This window comes from Hibiscus syriacus, unplaced genomic scaffold, assembly GCF_006381635.1.
Source record: "Hibiscus syriacus cultivar Baekdansim isolate YM2019G1 unplaced genomic scaffold, ASM638163v2 tig00110684_pilon, whole genome shotgun sequence".
NCBI classification, from domain to species: Eukaryota; Viridiplantae; Streptophyta; class Magnoliopsida; order Malvales; family Malvaceae; genus Hibiscus; species Hibiscus syriacus.
In genome coordinates, this window is record NW_024062824.1 from 1,365,755 (window position 1) to 1,373,077 (window position 7,323).

The 7,323-nt window shown below is 35.1% G+C and overlaps 1 pseudogene; it reads left to right on the plus strand.

Annotated features, from left to right (window-relative positions):
• Positions 1-2,909: 2,909 nt before the first annotated feature.
• LOC120138366 lies at positions 2,910-7,045 on the plus strand (annotated as a pseudogene).
• The last annotated feature ends 278 nt before the right edge of the window (positions 7,046-7,323 follow it).

Below are 7,323 nucleotides of genomic sequence, written 5' to 3' on the forward strand. Positions count from 1 at the left end.
GAAAAATGTGATAAGAACGAAAAGGCTGAAGCAGAGACAGTGGAGCTCACTATATATGACTGTTTTGTCCATTATCACAACATACATTTGCATTGATCTGGTGATCGCCCAAGCATTAATGTTGGCAAGCCAAAGCATCCCTATTATATTCCTACTGAGCTTTGTTCTTTGGTATCCTTGCAACATTATACAAAAGCCCTAAACGCCATGTAAAGAGCTTTCCTGGTTGAAAAATCTAGACAGAAGCCACAGGAAATGATGAACAAGTTGTCAAATGTTTGAGGGCGTCTAAACTTCCTAGAGTTCCACAGTTTCTCCTTTGCGTCTTACCTGATAAGAAAATTATGATCTACATGAGTCTTCTCGAGTTTGGCATTGTCGCAGTGTATGGTTCCAACTAGGGTCAATGATCAACACCTTACAAATTTTCTTCTAAAAATCAATGTAAAGCTTGGAAGACTAAATTCAATGTCAGCAATTGAGCAAACATATTCAAGTCCAGTGTTTCTAAGGTTCCAACCATCATCCTTGGCATAGATGTGTCCCATGGATCTCTAGGACAGTTTGACATCCCATCAATTACTATGGTGGTTAACTCCAGGCAGTGGTCTTTGATTTCCCGCTATAGGGAAGTTGTGCATACACAATATCCAAAGCTTGAAATGATATATTATCTTTTCAAACTATCTGGTGGTGATGATGATGGTATCGGGAGGAAAGCTTTACTTGATTTCTATACAAATCCAGACAAAAGAAGCCAAATTCATCAGGGGCAAATTTGCTGGGGCAAAAATAAATTGTCATGAGTCAAGATTTTCCAAAGGCATACTGGTGCAAATAAAGAGTGAAGATAACTGAATCATAGATAGAATGAAGACTGCCCACGTAACCATTCCCCTTCTAGATCAACACATACATCAACATATACATACATGATACATGAAATTTGCATCTTTGCATCAAACATTCATCATCATGTGTATTAAAATCATTTTTCCCCTCTCATGAGGATAAATTCAAAAATTTCATCAAACACATATAATAAACTTCATCTTGGCAGCCATCATAACATCCAAGATAGTCATCCATAAACGCATCATTTATTGATCTTTCAGGAAATAAAAGTTCGAAAATGGCCAAATGTCTCTAGCCTGAAGAAACAATGTCATCTACAAATTCAACATCTTGAAGTGAATGATCAAATCTTCTGAAGGCATTTTCTCAACATACAGAAACAATCAAACTGTTTGTCACCTTTGAGATTATTTCTCTCGAAACAAAGTGTCGTCTTGCTAGATACAATTTTTCTTAAAAACAAATGTTTTCTCGCTTGAGACAGTTTTCTCTTAAAAACAAATTTTGTCTCGCTTAAGATAGCTTTCTCTAAAAAGCAAATTCTGTCTCACTTGAGATAAGTTTTACTCATAACAAATTTCATATTACTTGAGACCATTTTTTTAAAACACAAATTCTGAAATTGTTTTTCTTGAAACAAAATTACAAATCTTTGAGTTTGTTTCCCTTGAAACAAAGTTTTGTCTCCATTGAGACAGTTTCTCTTGAAATACAAATCTTTGAGTTTGTTTCCCATGAAACAAAGTTTTGTCTCCCTTGCGACAGTTTCTCTTGAAACAAAAATCTTTGAGTATGTTTCCCTTGAAATAAAGTTTTTTCTCCCTCGAGACAGTTTTTCTTGAAACACAAATCTATGAATCTGTTTCCCTTGAAACAAAGTTTTGTCTCTCTTGAGACAGTTTCTCATGAAACAAATCTTTGAGTTTGTTTCCCTTGAAACAAAGTTTTGTCTCCATTGAGACAGTTTCTATTGAAGCAAATCCCTAGAGATGGCCAATCGTCCTCATCACATAGGAACTGTGTCATCCCCCGACTAGATCTCCTCATCACGTAGGAGCCATGTCAACCTGAGATAACTAGTCGTCCTCATCACGTAGGAACTGTGTCATCCACCGACCAAAACTCTTCATCATGTATGATCAGTGTCGCTCCCAATAACAAACATATCAAATTTCAAAGAAAAAATAGAGAACCAGAAAAAAACTGGTTGTTTTTTTGTCTTTGCCTTATTCTTGTTAACATAAGAATGTGCAAAGAGGGGCAGCTGTAGACACCCGTTTTTATCCGGGTCATAAAAATATTATTAGTATTATTAATTATTATTATTATTAATTATTATTATTATTATTATTATTATCAATATTATTAACTTTTTTTATATTTTAAAGGGCCCAACCAGAGGCCCAACCAGAAGCCCACTCAGATAGACCCAATTACATCTGATCCAGGCCTACCAAGATCCGACCCGGATCCAAACCCGACCCAGATCCAGAACGACCCTTGACCATCCCACCAACTGCCCTGCCATGCCCACGTGAACCAGCAACACACCACCAACCAAGTAGACCACCATGCCCTGTCATCCCATTTTCCACGCCACCTCCTTGCCTTGTTAAAATGCATATAATAACCACAACAACAACGTCAACCATTTTTTCCCTTTATTTGTGAGATATGTTAGAGGAGATAAAAGGAGAGGGCTTTCGAAAAGTAGGGAAAACCAGGGAGTGAAACCGAAATAACTTGGGGGTAAAGGGTTCGGTTTTTTCCAGGAACCACGAGAGGGGCTCTTAGTTTTTCCAAACACAATGTGAAACAATTATATTAGCAATCAAAAAACGAAATCTTGAAGCAATTTTTTCTTTCTTTACATATATATATATATATATATATATATATATATACATTCATACATTTTTGCATTCGAAATAATAGATTCAAAAAAAGAAAAAAAAAGTGAGTTCTTATCTATTCGGCTGGGGCCTCATTTCCAAGATCCAGATGGTGAAGATGTAGAAATGATGATAGAGAACAATATACATGTACGATGAACGATGTCGATTCTCGTGAAACAGATGCCAGATCGGAGATGGGGAAACCAAGACGGACCTCCCGCTGTAATTTAGTGGCTATCGACCATCGACATCAGTAGCAGACGGTGGCGACCGGCGCGACGGTCGACGAAGGTAACCCACTGGCCACCTGTCGATTTTCTAGAGAGAGAGGAGACCCTCTCTCTCTAAAAACTATGTTAAACGAAAAAATGAAAAAATGAAAAAAATAAAAAAAAGTTAGAAAGATGTTGATATTTATAGAAAACTTTAGGGAAAAATTACACTTAGGTCCCCCTAAGTTAAACGTGTTTTGCAAAATGGTGACTTGCAGTGACTATTTTTGTAGTTTACCCATTTCAGATGCATGTTAGATATTTTTGGTTTAATTTCTATTTAGCCCTTATATATTTTTATGTTTTACATTTAAGTCCCTGAGTCCCACGTTTTTATTTATTTTATTTTTAGCACTTTAGTTTTATTAATTTCAATTTAGTCACTGATATTTCATATTTCTTGTTCTATTTATTTATTATTTTGGCACTTTATTTTATGTTATTTTATTTTAGTCACTATTTATTTCTGAGTTGGTATTGCTTTTCTTATTTGTTTCATTTTGTTCCTTGTATTTTAATATATGTGTATGTTTCATATTCTTATGTATTTTATGTGTATGCACCATATGTATGTATTTATTTAATTTTCTTTATATTTAATAGTAATTTACAACATTTACTCGTATATTTTCAAGTTTCTTGTTTTGAGTTTAGTATTTTATATCTTTCGATTTTGGCCCTAGTTAGCACATTATTGTATTTGTTAATATTTATGATTCATGCTTCAATTTTTGGTTGACTTATATTTTGTTCCTTTGTTAGTTGTAGATATTTATTTATCTTCTTCAAATTGAACATGTTTTTTCTATCAATTTAGTCCTAAGATAAATTTTTATTTGATGTTCGATTGTGCATTTATATTTGTATTCGATTTAATCAATGTTTGACAATTTTATTTCTTTTAGTTTTGAATTGCTATTTTTGCATATATATTTTGTCCCTTATTCATTTGCACATTGGTATTATTGCTTCGACCTTATTTTTTATATTTCATTTTTTTTTTCTAAAATGTAAATGGAAAATTTTATTATGAGAGAAATCTACGAAGATATCTCCCGACTACAAGGGAATGTGTCTTTTTGAGGATTTTTCACATAAATGTTTGTTTTGCATTCGATAATTTTCTTTGTTCCGCGTTTATTTATTTTTATTATTTTCATCTCTTTTCACTTTTATTTTGTTTTATTTTATTTTATTTTAATTACGCGAAAATTGCGAAATAACGTCTTTTGTGAGGGAAATCTATGGGAAAGTCTCCTAACTGAAAAGGAAGTGTATTCCCGAGGATTGTTCATACAAAAGAGCATTCGTTATCCGAAAATTGACACTTTTTGAATATAGTCAAATGAATAAAAGGGTCATAATTTAAATATATTTTCGAATTTGTAATTCTCAATATTTAAATAACATATAATCGTTTAGGTACCAAAATTTGGGCGTTGTGGGGGTGCTCACCCTTCTCTACATGTAATCGACTCCCGAATTTTTAAAAATGAATATTTGGTAAAACGCAGATCATTTTTTGTCGTTCAAGGTTTCCAACCTACCTAACTTAAAGGTTGGTGGCGACTCTAAAATCAAATTATTTTCAAAAATGTATTTAATCGTCTTCCCCGAATCTAATTTTTTTTCAAGCCTAACGGACCCTCGAGGGAAACATTATGACAATAACGTTTTTGGTTTTGTGAAAGGTTTAAAATTTTAAATGAAACTTTCTGTGTGCAGAAGGCACCGTTACTTGTTTTCGAAAGAATGATTGAAGCAGATCGAGGTTCATATGGATTTGAGGTGGAAGCTGTTAATTCTTTCACTATGGTTTTAAGGTTGCTTGTCCTTTCCAGTCAAGTTGGCTGCCTTTTTGATAAAGGTGGCAGTGTAATTAAGCAAATGACTGCCGAAAGTGGAGTGCAGATTCGAATTCTTCCTAGAGACAAACTGCCTGTGTGCGTTTCAGCATCAGATGAATTAGTTCAGGTGCCTTAGGTTCTATTCTATATTACCTTTAATAATAACAAATGTTTCACACAGCAAAATATGATTTCTAAATTCGACTTTAAGCCAGAAATTTGCAGTAGTAGAAAAAAACCTGGAGAAAACAAAACTGGGTTATTTTTATTACAAAAGATCTATGAAAAACCATTGATGTTTGTAAGAAAAAATTATTATTTTTCAGAACAAAAAAAGTTAGGAAAACAGAAAGGGGAGAATTAGTTAGCTGGTTAGCGCTTCGTATCCCAAATTTCTAAGCGACATCATTCCCAAAAATAACAGCAAAAAGTAAAAAAATGTGTCACAGTTTGATGAGTGAGTGAATGGTTTAATTTCCTTTTTTGTTTTGTGAACAATTGTTTAAGATTTAAACTTTGTTATAGTGATGTTTCTACTATAACTGTTTATCATATGATTAAATATGCAAATTAGTTATTATCGATAACGTGTTATGGACTTTATGCACTGTGGTTTTGCTGCAGATTACAGGTGAGTTTGATGCAGTTAGGAAAGCGCTTCAATCTGTTTCTCAACAGCTAATGGAAAATCTACCTTGGGATCATGATTCTTTTCCTCTCAACACAACTGGACAGCCATCTCAGTCTTTTGCTCCTAGGCCTGAAGTCCACCCACCACCAAACCATTCTTTAAGTTCTCAAGGAGCACCATTTGCTGCAGGACCTCGGGATGTTGAGCTTTATTTACTTCTTCCCCCTCATATCCCTGGCAGAATGACGCCTTCTCCAGAAATGCTAACATTCCAGTTACTGTATCATGATGAAAAAGTTGGTGCTGTCATTGGAAAGGGTGGGTCAATTATTAAGGCTTTTAAGCAAGAGACAGGTTGTGATATCAGAGTGGTAGAAGCTATTCCTGATTGTGTCGACCGCACAATTATCGTCTCTAGTTCAGCGGTATGATTTGCTCTCTGGATTTGTTTAAACATCAATGGATTTTGAAAACTTGATCTATTCTTTGGTTTTTCAAGTTATTAATATTTCGGTTGTTGATGGGAGTGATGATAAATTAATAAATTCAGTACCCAGATGATAAGATATCACCTGCACAAGATGCAGTTCTTCGTGTTCTTGGCAGGCTATATAAGGCGATGCCTGATACCAAGGACAAGACTGCCGGTCAGGCTTCTTGTACTGTCGAATCAAATTGGCTGTCTCCTTGGCAAGGGTGGTGCCATCATAGCTGAAATGAGGAAGTCATCTGCGGCTCATATTCGTATATTGGGAAAGGATCAGGTTCCAAGTGCGTTTCAGAAGGTGAAGAAATTGTTCAGGTTTGCTTCTGTATTTCTCTGAAGATCTATAAATTTCAGAAGTATTGGTGTTATTCTTGCTCTCTTTGATTCTTTCTCGTCATTGCAGATTAAGGGAGACCATGATACTGTTCGAGATGCTATTTTGCAAATAACATCTAGGCTGTGGCATCATTTCTTCTGTGATGCGTTTCCCTCTATTAACCATCATCCGAATCCTGCTTTCATGGATCCAGGACCCCCACTCCCTTCATTTATGTGAAGGAGGGAATTTTCACCTCCGAGATTAAGTTCTTTTCACCATTTTGATGCTTTTGGCGGCCCACCTCCGCATGGTGGCTTTCACCCCCATGATCCTCCTTTTATGCGAAATATTCACCAACCAGGCATGCCTCTTCATATATCTGAAATAAAACCATGGGGCCCTCAGGTATTATGGTGATACTATTGAATAGGCAAGGCAAAGTTTTTCTTTTCATTCTACATAGCTGGGAAATTGTGTGTCTCATTAGTTTTTCAAGTTGATATGAGATTTTACTGCACGTAGTTATGATTTACTTCTTTGTCTGATTATTTGAAATGGGAGACAAATTGTAAGGTTGATAGAGCAGGGTAAATTATGGAATAGTTTTATTTTCAGATATAAATTTATTACGAGTTCTGTTTTTGTTTGTAGGGATTTATGGGCATGCCAGAATTTTCGGGACCTCTCCACCGAAGAATTTCTGGCTTTGGAGGGTAAATGAATTCAAATTTGGCTGTTAGAATGTATTAGTTTACGGGTTTTCCTCTTATGGCAACATCTCAGTGGATTTGTTTGTGTTATTGCTTTATTGTGTGGGTATATCAACGAAGCCAACCATCTATTATCACAAGCACTACCATTGAAGTTGTTTTTCCTCGTGCTCTTGTTCTTGTAATTTATGGAGAAGACGGTGCGTGTTTAAAACAGATTCTTCAGGTATGTCGACGAATCTGGTGCTTCTTTTTTATATATATCGTGCGGAAAAGGGAGCTTATTTTTACTCAAAATGATGCAGAT